Source organism: Cherax quadricarinatus, chromosome 56 (assembly GCF_038502225.1).
Source record: "Cherax quadricarinatus isolate ZL_2023a chromosome 56, ASM3850222v1, whole genome shotgun sequence".
Taxonomy (NCBI): domain Eukaryota; kingdom Metazoa; phylum Arthropoda; class Malacostraca; order Decapoda; family Parastacidae; genus Cherax; species Cherax quadricarinatus.
The window spans coordinates 598,053-610,762 of record NC_091347.1 but is presented as its reverse complement, the minus strand read 5'-3'; the positions used below and the strand labels follow the sequence as shown (position 1 = coordinate 610,762).

The window sequence follows — 12,710 nt, the reverse complement described above, 5'->3', positions numbered from 1 at the left end:
ACAGAGCACAGAGCCCTTTGTACAGTTCCATGCAGGTCATAATATTCCCATTAGATAGAGACGTGTAGAAAGTTAGGTTGTCCCATGTAGATGTACTAGAGTGGATGTCTTCATCCTCTCCTTCAGAAAAGGATTCTGTAGGGAAGCCTTCATAGGAACTGGCAGGTGGTTGTGATTAGTAAGCAGTGGTGAGATGTGTTGGTGGGTTGTCAGTAGGCTAAGAGACGTGGGAGGTGGTGGATGCTGCAGTAGAACATCTTCGTTGTCGACGACGGAGGCAGAAGTTTCAGGCACAGTTACTTGGGCAGAGGAAAGAGACAGGTCTGCAGGTGCCGTGAAATTCACTACGTTGGGTACAATCTTGAGAATATCAGCCGAAGGTGTGGAGTCAGGGAAGATGACGGGAGGCATGTTGTTTAGACGAAAGTTCGTTGATAGCAGTTGAGTGTACCAAGTTTTGCTGCATTTGCAAGGTGCACACACACACCATGCAGTACAACACCTTGGAGGGAGCACCATCGGGGAGTGGAGAAAGCGAGTTGTTAATGAAGGAGACTTATGTTGCCTGGAGAATCTTGGTAGTAATAGCGGTATTTACAAGAGATTTTGAGGTGCTTTTCTTTAGGTCTTCTTAGATATGATTTCTAAGTGGGCATATTGGAGCAGTGGTGGTGGTGCAGGATTTGAAATATTGTCCTTTTGCACAGTTTGTACAAAATTTCTTGTCCTTGATGTGGCAGTCATCGGTAGTATGGTTGTACGAGTAGCAGGTCCAGCAGGGAGAGAGATTGTAGATGAATGGTTCAAAGAACCGACACGTTGTTAAATTAGACACATGTGCAACTCTTGGGTATCTTTATTGAGGAAACGTTTCCTCAATAAAGATACCCAAGAGTTGCACATGTGTCTAATTTAACAGGGAGAGAGATGTTTGAAGCTTTCAAGTGCGCCGTGGTTAGGGTGTATATAGACAGTCCGTCAGATAGTTTGGGCAGCCATTATAGTGTCAGAAAATGTGATCTTGATCATTGAGGAGGCGTTAGGAATTTTAGTGAGTACACCGAGGCCCAAGCATTCTAATCTTCGATTGAATGACGAGTTCGTCAGTGAAGAGAGCCGTGACGATCCTGTCTAGTCGGAAATATAAACACTTAAACAGTATAATGTGATCCTTTATTGACAACGTTTCGCCCACACAATGGGTTTTATCAAGTCACAAACAGATCTGTTTGTGACCTGATACTGTATAGCCTTTGTGGCTTAGCGCTTCTTTTTGATTATAATGTGACTTGATAAAGCCCAGTGTGGGCGAAACGTTGTCAATAAAGGATAACATTATACTGCTTAAGTGTTTATATTTCCATTGTGTCGGTATTTTATACCATTTATTTTCATCCTGTCTAGTCGTTTTACGAAAACAGAACGTTTCACCTTCAAGTGTGGAGTTAGAGATGACAGAGCCACGATCTTTGAAGAGTCTGGATAGCGGTAGTAGTGTGGAATTTTTCGGCCTCTTCATCACTGGTGCAGGCGTCTCTGAAGGAGACGATGCTGGAGAACTTGCAGGCTACTTTTAAGGAACTGCAAGAACAAGATTGGAGGCATCCAGTTCAGTGAGAGCAGCTTTGTCGTGCCAGTGGCGAGGACATCAGTGCCAAGGAGAAATTTGACCTGTTGGACACATTTATGACCTTACTTAAAATTTTCATGTAAAATAAAATAATGAATATAACATGAAGCCTTTCCAGGATGCCAACTAACGACTTCTCTTAACTTTGGAATCCTAAGTTTGACCTTTCCATTTATTTGTTTACTTTATAAATATAAATAAAATTTCCCGCTTTGTAAACAATAAAGTCTTCAAATATTTCTCTTTTATAGACACTGCACACAATAAGATTCAAACACTCTAAAGTGCTCAAATAAATCGATTCCGATCCCAAGAGTGGCTTGGAGGCGGAGGATGCGATGCTCTTTTGTCGAGATCAATGTGTGGGTCGGGTCGATGGCGGCGACGCTCACACAGTTCAAACCCAGCGCCAAAACTGTGAGGACGCCATATTGTGCAGGACCCAGTGCTCCTGTGTTGCTCCCCATGTAAACAATCACAAGAGCAAGTGCACAACACTCGCCTCTGCTGCCACTGTAGCCGTCAGGAAGACGACAGTGTGCAGTGAGGGGGGAAGGGAAGACGTTTAATGTTGACGGTGTAGGTGTGAAACCAGACAGTGGAGGATTTTTGCCATCTTTTAGACTTTTTGAGTGATTTTTGTGGAAAGCAGGACTTGTTCGGAGTCTAGAAGATACTTTCTATATTGTACAAAGGTAAGAATATTTAGATTTGGTGGTGAAGATTAAGGTCTTAAAAGAAAAGACAAAAAATCCTAGGCTTTTGTATTGAAATTTTATGTTCTTACAAATAGTCAAGAGTTCTGCTAGTTATAATATCTTTATTTACTACAAGTACATATACAAGGTGTACAGACATAGTTGACATTAATGACATACTACTGTACTATTTAGAAAGCCAATTGTTGTGCAAAGCATTTTGGGCAAATTAAGTCGGTTTTGTCCCAGGATGCGACCCCCACTAGTCGATTAACACCCAGGTATCCATTTTACTGATGGATGAACATAGACAACCGGTGTAAGGAAACACGTCTGATGTTTCCACCCCTTCACCGGGAATCGAACCTGGACCCTCACTGTGTGAAACGAGAGCTTTTGCCACCAGGCCACGGGTCCTGGGTAGGTAAGGTAAGTAATAATGGTATACATTGTTTTTGTATATATTGGCAATATTGGTATATATACAATTAACTACCCTTCATGAGGGTTTCTTTGATGCTGGTGAAAAATTCTTAATCTGGGGAGTAAGTAAATAAGTTTTTATTTAAGCCTCATACTTAATTTCAAAATTTCACAATGGTTTTTATATAGTAATTATTTAACCTAGGACTATATAATCCCATGAGGTCAATGTGATTTACTCCCATTGGGATCCTTGAGCCACCCTTGCCATCCTTGGGATAATGCATGAAAATGAAGAAACACTGCAGGAGGTCTATTGGTCCATTCTATGCAGGTACAGTTTCCCCAACCACACCCACTTGTGCACCCATCCAACCTATAAAGGTATCCAAAGTTCTCGCCTCAATGATGCCACCAGGGAACTCATTCCATTCATCTACCAATTCTCTTGCCAAACCAGTACTTCCCTATAACTTTATAAATCTAAATATATCCAACTTAAATACACTTCGCGAGTTCTGTCATCAAGTATAACCCTGTATTTCATATTATGAAGTAAGGAATTCTGTTAGCTTTATTGTGATCACTTGTGTACCGTTGTCTTGACTTCAGATATCTGCTTTTTGTCTGCATTGAACTGGAACAAATTCCTCAAATCAGTTCCTGATCTACTGGGCTGTGGTTTGTATGTTGGACTGCATGCAACCAGCAGCGACAGCCTGGCTGATCAGGTCTTGATCCTTCATGTACATCAATTTATTTGGGTCATCCTGTAACTATATAGTGTCCTCATCAGAAATCTGATGGCCTATTTTAGTGTCATCTGCAAACTTATACTCCATCTTATAATGGGTCAGCATTTGGATTTCTCCTCATATATGTACACACTGTGGCCTATCTGGTAATTTCTCCTATACCACATGCTGCTACTTTCTTCCATGTGGAACCCTTATCAAAAACCATACTAAAGTTTATATACACAATATCGTATTCTTTATCTTGATCTACTGCTTTGCAAATTCATAAGGCAGGAATGCCCTTTTATAAAATCTTGCTGAGATTTATTGATTAAATTATACCTTTTAAGGTGGTTTTGCATTGCATCTTCATTATGATTCCATCAGCTTTCACACAGTTAAGGTTAGGCTGCTTTGTCCATAATTTGAAGCCAAGAACCTGTCTCCCTCTTTGTTAACAAGTATCATGTTTACCGCTTTCCACTATTCCATTGCTATCCTTGTTTGTAGTGAGCTGTAATTGTTGTTCACAATTTACAAATACTGTACAAGGGAAAACAGTGACAGAGTTTGCTGTTGACACTAAATTAAGTCATCAAATCACTTCTGATGAGTACACTAGAGGGCTACAGGATGATGTGAATAACTTGCTGTGGTCAGAGAAGTGGCAGATGCAATTTAATGCAGACAAATGCAAGGATCTAATTCTAGAAAAAAAAAAAACTATACGTGTATATATAGCACTTACATACTAAATAACGTAGATCTTAAGCTGAATTCAAAAAAGACCTTGTTCTGGTTGGCAGAAATCTAAAGCTAGCTATTAGAATTTCCTGGCTTCATATCATGAAGTATGAATAATAGATTATTTAGATTATACTGCTTAGTTCTCATCTGTCTATTAAAAAATGAACATAAATACACTGGAAAACATTCAAGTAAGGATGACAAAGCTGATTCCACATATCATGTATCTCCCTTATGAACATAGGCTAAAGGCACTGATTTTGTGGGGATATGGTTAAAGTATACAAATGGAAATCTGAAATTAATAAAGGTGATATAAATAATGTGCTGAAAATATCTAACCAAAATAGGACTCAGAGCAATAGCTTGAAGTTTGACAAATTTAGATTTAGAAAAGATATAAGAAAGCACTGGTTTGGTGGTGGAGTTGTAGATAAATCGAATAAACTCCCAAACAGCATCATTGAAGTGAGAACTTTGGGTAGCTTTTAAAATATGTTGGCCAGGTACACAAGTGGGTGTGGGTGAGTGAGAGTTGAACCTGCTTAGCATAGACCAGTAAGCCTGCTGCAGTGCTCCATTATTCCTTTGTGTTCTCGCTGAAGAAACTGGAATTATTTAGTTTGCCAAGTTCCTTTTTACATTTCTTCAGAACCCTTGAAAACTACTACTCTGAACCTGGTGACTTATTTGGTTTTAATTTATGTATCTAGTTGTCTGAGGACTAGTGATGTGCTACCAATATATTTGCTGAGGTCAGTACTCGGTTTTAGGCTGATGGCGATACTACTGATGCCTGTAGTATGAGTAGTATCTCCAGGGAATGCTTATTGCTCAATAGGTAATAAACCACCAAGGGAGGTTAAATAATAAATAACTAATTTTCCTATCATTCCAATGTCAATACTTGTTGCTAATTACAGGCACCCCATAAGCCTTGCAAACTAAAAAATAAACACATGATTTCTTAATACAGCCTCTCCTCACTTAGCGACGTACAGTGGACCCTCGACCAACGATGGCATCGTCTAACGTTAAATTCGACTAACGATACATGTTAATGCTAACATGTTGCCTCGACTAGCGATAAAAAACTCGACTAACGATATTCGTTCTCGGGTACCAATTAACCATCTTTGATATTGGTGTAATGTCACCTATGAACCATTTAAAACATTTTTATTATATTTTTAAATATTTATACAGCAGTGTACTGTATATTGTAATACACAGAATAGAGGAAATCAGCTCTAATATACATTATGTATTTAGGTATGCATACTGGTCAGAGAGCCCGCCATAAGTCTGAGTCATCAGTAAACAAGTACAGTGGACCCTTGACTAACGATATTAACCCTTTCAGGGTCCAAGGCCAAAATCTGAAGTCACGCACCAGTGTCCAAGAAATTTTGAAAAAAAAAAAAATAATTATTTTTTCTTACAGAATTAAAGAGCATATTTTTGTGAAGGTAATAAAACAAAAAAAATTAGAATCTGATCAGTACTTACCGAGATACAGTGCCAAGAAGTTTGTAGAAAATGATGTGGTGGCGGCAACATCGACGAATTCCACATACGCGTATTATATTATTTTGTTGTTTTAGTTGTTTTTTCTTTTCTTTTCCAATTTTTTTCTATTCCTACTAACATTTGGGGCCTGAGAGACCAATACTGTATATAATTGATATATATATATACTCACTGTATTGAACACAATAACCGCACTAAAGCTATTATCATATTATTGTTTACCACTGTTGTTTATTACAATAAACATGCACAAATATTGTATAATACTAATGTTCTATCATATATTTACATATTTACAATCACTGGACATGGTTTTAGAACTGCTGGAGCTTGTGGAACTCCTTGAAACAAGGCAACATGCACAGAGGCACCTTACATTCCTCACACATAAACCGAGTGTCTTTGCGTCTTTGTTGCCGTCGTTTTGTTTGTGCACAGACAATGCATCTCTTCTGAGCAAATTTCTTTTGAGTTGAAGGAAGCTGTATTATGAAATGATCACCTTCTCTTCTCAAACGCTTGGGTATATTGTGATGAATTCGAGGACCATGTTGTATTGCAGGTGTTGTTACCTGGTACTTCATTATGAGTTGTCTGACAACAGACAAACAAAATTCACCATACGGTGGTCTGTTACCAGTCTTTATTTGGTACATATTATATGCATTCAGCATTGAAATGTCCATGAGATGGAAGAAAAGTTTCATGTACCACTTGTAACTCTTACGAACACAGTCAACAAAACCAATCTGCATGTCACACTTGTCAACCAAGCGCATGTTTTGTGTATAATCAATCACTGTCACTGGTTTTCGAATACGTTCATTAGTCACTCGATCAACTTTGCCACTGTCTTGCATTTCATTACGATGAATGGTTGTCAGCAATGTGACATCTCGTTTGTCATGCCACCGTAATGCCATGATGTCATTGGCAGTAAACACCTGCACGTCATCACCACGAACACCTGCGTTGAGCCTGGGCATATGTTTACGACTAGAACGCACTGTGCCACACACATCTGTCTTGTTCACTCGCATGAAATCACTGAGTAATGGGCTTGTGTACCAGTTATCGGTATATAATGTATGGCCCTTACCAAGATAAGGTGCCATCATGTTTCTCACTACGTCACCTGATATACCCAATAACATCTTGGTATCTTTCAATGTTTTACTACCCGTGTATACAACAATATCCAACACCAGGCCACTGTCACAATCACAGAGTACAAACAATTTTATACCAAAGCGGTTCCTCTTGCTCGGTATATACTGCTTGAATGACAGTCTACCTTTGAACAAAATCAAAGACTCGTCAATTACAAGATTCTTGAATGGATAAAAGTATATCCTGAACTTTTGTTTGAGATACATGAAAACATTTCTAATCTTGTATAACCTGTCACTTCTGTCAGGCCTGGTTTTGTCAGAGAAGTGCAACATACGTAACAGTAAGATAAACCTGTTCACTGGTATTATTTCACTGAAGGATGGGGTACAAATTAGCCGATCTGTGGACCAGTATGCTTTTATATTATGCTTATAGACGTGAGGCATAAGCATTATTGTTGCAAAAAGCAAATACATTTCTGCAACAGTTGTCTCTTTCCACCTGTGTAGTCTTGACTGTGGTGATAAGATCGTATTTGCCATGGTGTACTGAAAATACTTATTACTTTCCCTGACAATAATTTCCATCAATGGCTGGTCAAAGAATAATTCAAAGAATTCCAGTTCATTGGCCGTGGTTCCAAGGGGACAGGTAGGTAGAATTCCACTTTGCGAGTCATCAAAGTGGTGAGGGCTGGGAACAAAATTGGGATTTTGCTGCCAATCCCAGATACGGTTTGCTGGTGGATACTGGACATCATAGGCTGGTTGTACGGGTGGTTGTGGCGGGCTGGTGGGTGACGCTCCGCTTTGTCCTTGAACTGACGAGTCAGCAGCGTGGGTTCCCGCGTGGCACAGCGAGTCACGCAGGGCGGTGCCACTACCACCACCAGCCCCACTAACACCATCCACTGATGTCTGTGGCCCATCCATGCCAAGTGTAGCCACATCATCCTCACTATCACTACCTAAAACGGGTGTAGGGCCACGGGATGTACTCCGGGATGTACTCCGGGATGTACTCCGTCCCCTGGGCACAGCATAGGGTACACTACCCGAGCGCATGCAGCGGCGAACATACCGACGCTTCACTGGTGAATATGTTTCCTCACTATCACTACTCGAATGATCGTCGAGCGCAATAAAATCACAATCCACGTCAGAATCATCATCATTACTGAAGTCAGAGGCCAGGCCACGGGAAAATATTAGTTTTCTCTTACGTTTAGGAACACCCGACGGTGAGTCACGAGTGCCCACACCAGAGGTAGAAGGTCGAGGATCGTCGGGGTTTTCTGCACTATTATCGATATCCTGGTCATTATTTTCGGTCACTAACTTATCAAAGCCGTAGAATTCGTCTTCATTTCCACTTCCATCAGTGTCAGAACTATCAGACAGGAAGAGGAGAGTCCCAATTTTCCGGGGAGTGAGAGCTGACTTGCGACGAGGCATGGTGAACAAGGGTGACTGAGCCGGCGTTCCCACAATGCTATGCAGGCGCCTAGATTTTTTGTTTACGGCGCACACCCACGGCGCAGACCCATTCTCTCATCTGTAGGCCTATGAGCGCTTTCGCGCTAAATTTGACGGCGCTAGAATTTTGGCGTAGATCTACGGTTTGGACACTCACCGACCAGCTGTAGATCTACGGAACGGACCCTGAAAGGGTTAACACAAACCTACTACCATTATAGTATGCTCCTTGCTTAGCGACGAATTCGTTTATCGATGTGAGGTAAGTGAGAAGCTATATATACATGTTAAAATAATCTTGTGAAGACATACATGTACATGTAATTGGAAATCAGTTATGAAAATAAGTAAATAATTTAAGAGTTGTCTTAAACATAAAACTAAATCACCCATCAGTCTCGTAATACTGTTTAACCCTTTGAGGGTCGACAGGCCCTCTCAGAAACTCGTTCTCAGGGTCGGCCAAATTTAAAACAAAAAAATTATTTTCTCTTATGAAAAGATAGAGAATCTTTTCCCGATCATAAAGACACCAAAAGTTTGAAATTTGATAGAAAACTTACGGAATTATGCTCTCGCAAAGTTAGCGGTCTCGGCGATGTTTACGCATCAGCGATTTTGCCCACTTTGAGCCCCATTTTCGGCCAATTTCATTGTACTAGTCGACAAAAAACATGAATATTTCGCTAGTACTCCATTTTTTCTATCGAATGGGTGCAAGAAACCACCCATTTATGAAATTCAACTATCCAGTACAGTGGTCAGAATTTAGCAATTTTGCCAATTTCACACAAATTTCAAAAGATGCCAATTTCCGAATAGGGTCCAGAATAAACAAGAAAGACATTCCTGGCACTAAAATGACTATTTCCTCTAGTCATTAGTCACATCTCGAGGCCCCTCTTATATTCTTTTGCTTTCCACTTTGAATTTTTATTTTCACAAAAAATATAAGATTTACTGTTATGCATTAGTGTAAAAAATGGTATAAATATTATTGGTGCACTTGTGAAAGAATATTAGACTCACCAGTTGACGTGTATTGCACGCTTGGCACGATTTGTTTACTTTTGAAGTTTGGTAAAAATCGAACATTTCTGCTACTTTGAGCTCAATTTCAAGGCACCTTTCATTGTAAAACCAGTCAAAATCATCTCAATTTCTGTAATATGTCTTCCATTCTATAAAATGAGACCAAGAAAACTAGAATACAACAATAAATACCATACGAAAATACACTGCAAAGTCGCTGATTTATTCCAAAAAAATGGTCAAAGTTTTTTTTTTTCTCATTATGCACTGTGTGCTGCAGGATTTTTTTTAGACTGTGCACACTGACCACATAGACCCATTCTTTCATATGAAGGCCTACCAGCTTTCTCCCACTAGATTTGAGGCCGCTAGAATTTATGCGTACTAGTACATCAAAAACCCCTACGCGTAAGACGTACTAGTACGACCAAAACCCTCAAAGGGTTAATTAACCCGTAAACGGTCCAAGCAGATCTACGTTCACATGTGTAGTGCTACAAAAGTAGGTCTACGTTTTTTTTACATATTTACAAATATAACAAAAAAAAAGTAGATCAAAGTTTTTTTTACACATTTTCAAATGTAAAAAAAAAAAAAGATCTACTTTTTTTTACATACTTTCAAATGTTGAAAAAACGTATATATACGTTTGGACCATTTACGGGTTAAAGCTTAAAAAAAACATTTAAACTAATAAAATATGTGCATTATTGTAATAAATGGAAACTGAAAATCTGAAATTTAGTTCATAACTTGAACAACAACCCCTCACCATTATTAAACCGAATTAACCGACTCATTTTCATCGTATATTTTTTTTTTTTTTTAAATTTTGAAGAAGCACATTGAGATATGAAAATGCATACATTATTCTAATACCTGAAAATAAAATTAAACTATATACATAGATTAATAGCTAAAATTAAAAATTCTCAAATTGAAGTTGAGGAAAATCAACATCATTCCATTTTTGGATGTGAATTTGTTTCTATATGGAGAGTAGATGTTTCCTCCAATGCTGAACACACTTTCATTCTATCCAGGATTAGCACTTAACTTGATTATAATATTATTACTATTATTATTCACTCTGGCTAGGTTTGCCAGAGATGGAAGAAATATATTTTCTTTCCACCACTAATATTTGTCAGTATCAGTTATGTTTGTAGTAACAAACACCAGCATGTTTGTTTTTGGATGCTGCTTTTTGTGATTTGGAAGAAGGATTTTGAGGTAAATGTATATAATGTGTTATGGTACTGCTGGCCATAAATTCTTCATAAGTTTTATTTTGATAAATGTTAAGTTCTTCAGTCTCTGTTACAGTATTTTGACTTTATCAAACTTGGCTGTTTAATGCTGCTAGCAAACCAGTTGCACTTTTGAGTTCTTGAGCTAAGTTTCTTTCACTTCATTCTCAATATTATCAAGGTTTGTTTTACATGACTTTTCTGTTGTACAGTTGATCCCCGGTTCGCGATATTAATCCGTTCCTGAGAGCTCATCGTAAACCAAAAATATCGGAAAGCGAATCAATTTTCCCCATAAGAAATAATGGAAATCAAATTAATCCGTGCAAGACACCCAAAAGTATGAAAAAAAAACTTTTACCACATGAAATATTAAGTTTAATGCAGTAGAATAGTAATTACAATAACAACAATAACAATAGATAACAATAAATAATGAAAGAATAATTGACACTTACCTTTAATGAAGATCTGGTGATGATTGATGGGATGGGAGGAGGGGAGAGTGTGGATGGTGTTAGCATTTAGAAGGGGAATCCCCCTCCATTAGGACTTGAGGTAGCAAGTCTTTTTCTGGGGTTACTTCCCTTCTTCTTTTAATGCCACTAGGACCAGCTTGAGAGTCACTGGACTTCTGTTGCACAACATAACTGGCAGCCTCACCATGCCTAATCACACTATGTATGCCACTACGATTCTTAAATCTTTCGAACCAACCTTTGCTGGCCTTAAATTCACTCACATCACCACTAGTTGCAGGCAATTTTTTTACCAAATCGTCATGCAACTGCCTAGCCTTTTCACAAATGATTGCTTGAGAGATGCTATCTCCTGCTATCTGTTTTTCATTTGTCCACACCAATAACAGTCTCTCAACATTTTCTAACACTTGCGGTCGCTGTTTCGTAATCACAGTTGCACCTTTTGCAAGAACAGCTTCCTTGATTGCCGTTTTCTTGCTCACTATAGTAGAGATGGTTGATTGGGGCTTACTATACAACCTGACCAGCTCCGACACACACACTCCACTTTCGTACTTTGTAATTATCTCTTCATTTCAACAGTCATTAGCACCCTTGGTCTCGAAGGGTTGGCACTGGGAGCTTTCTTGGGGCCCATGGTGACTTATTTTGCAAAAGCAGGCACCAAAAACAGTGATAATATGGATAATATGGAATGTACTGAATGTATGCACGATGCAGGCACACTGGCTAGCTTGTAAACACTGGCACACACGGGGCAGTTCAGGCCACACATGGACACGTCTCGTACGAACCACATCGCATGCCGGGTTTTGTATCTGTAAGCGAGGCAAATTTTCTGCGATATAATGCATCGGTTACCGGATTTATCGGATACCAATAGCATCGCGAACCGGGGGTCCACTGTACAGTATTAACATTGAAGAAGTTATTCTTATATCTTTAATTCTTAAATTTTTAATTCACATAATGAATTTTTATTCAAACCAAAACATAGAAGATTTACTGTCATGCAATATTGTAATAATTGTATAAATAATATCAGCACATTTGTGAACGTATATTAGACCCACCAGCTGGTATGTATTAGACGTGTGAGGTCATTTGTTTACTCTTGAACATGGGCAAAAATTTAACATTTCCGCTACTTTGAGCTCAGTTTCAGGACATTTTCAGTACTAAAACCAATCAAAATCATCTCTATTTCTGTAATATATATTCCATTCTATCAAATGAGACCAAGAAATTGCAAATACATACCACTATAAAAAACATACGAAAAAACACTGCAAAGTTCTTGTTTTAATCGAAAATTATGGTCTCATTTTTTTTTCTCTCATTATGCACTGTGAGCTGCAGGATTTGTTTTATGTGGTGCACATATACCACAGAGATGTATTCTCTCATCTAGGCCCAAATTTACCACTCACAGCTTATCAGAGTGAGCTGAGCTCATGGTGTAGATCTACGGTTTGGACCCTCAACGTAAAGTCATAGATCTACGGCACGGACCCTGAAAGGGTTAAATTGTATTGGCAGAATTGAGCATTTCTGCTACTTTGAGCTCGATTTCAACCTAGTTTCAGTCCTGAA

At 38.8% G+C, this 12,710-nt stretch overlaps 1 protein-coding gene across 4 annotated transcripts in view; it reads left to right on the top strand.

The window, feature by feature from the left end:
• The first annotated feature begins 1,976 nt into the window (after nucleotides 1-1,976).
• Nucleotides 1,977-12,710, top strand: part of vtd (RAD21 cohesin complex component verthandi) — an 81,650-nt gene continuing 70,916 nt past the window's right edge. The window contains exon 1 of one of the 4 annotated variants that reach the window (XM_070097003.1): nucleotides 1,977-2,325. The gene's annotated coding sequence lies outside the window, so the exon portion shown is untranslated. Of the gene's footprint in view, nucleotides 2,326-2,577; nucleotides 2,758-12,710 lie in introns of those variants that run through there. The other 3 variants (XM_070097004.1, XM_070097001.1, XM_070097002.1) reach the window with 3 other exon arrangements.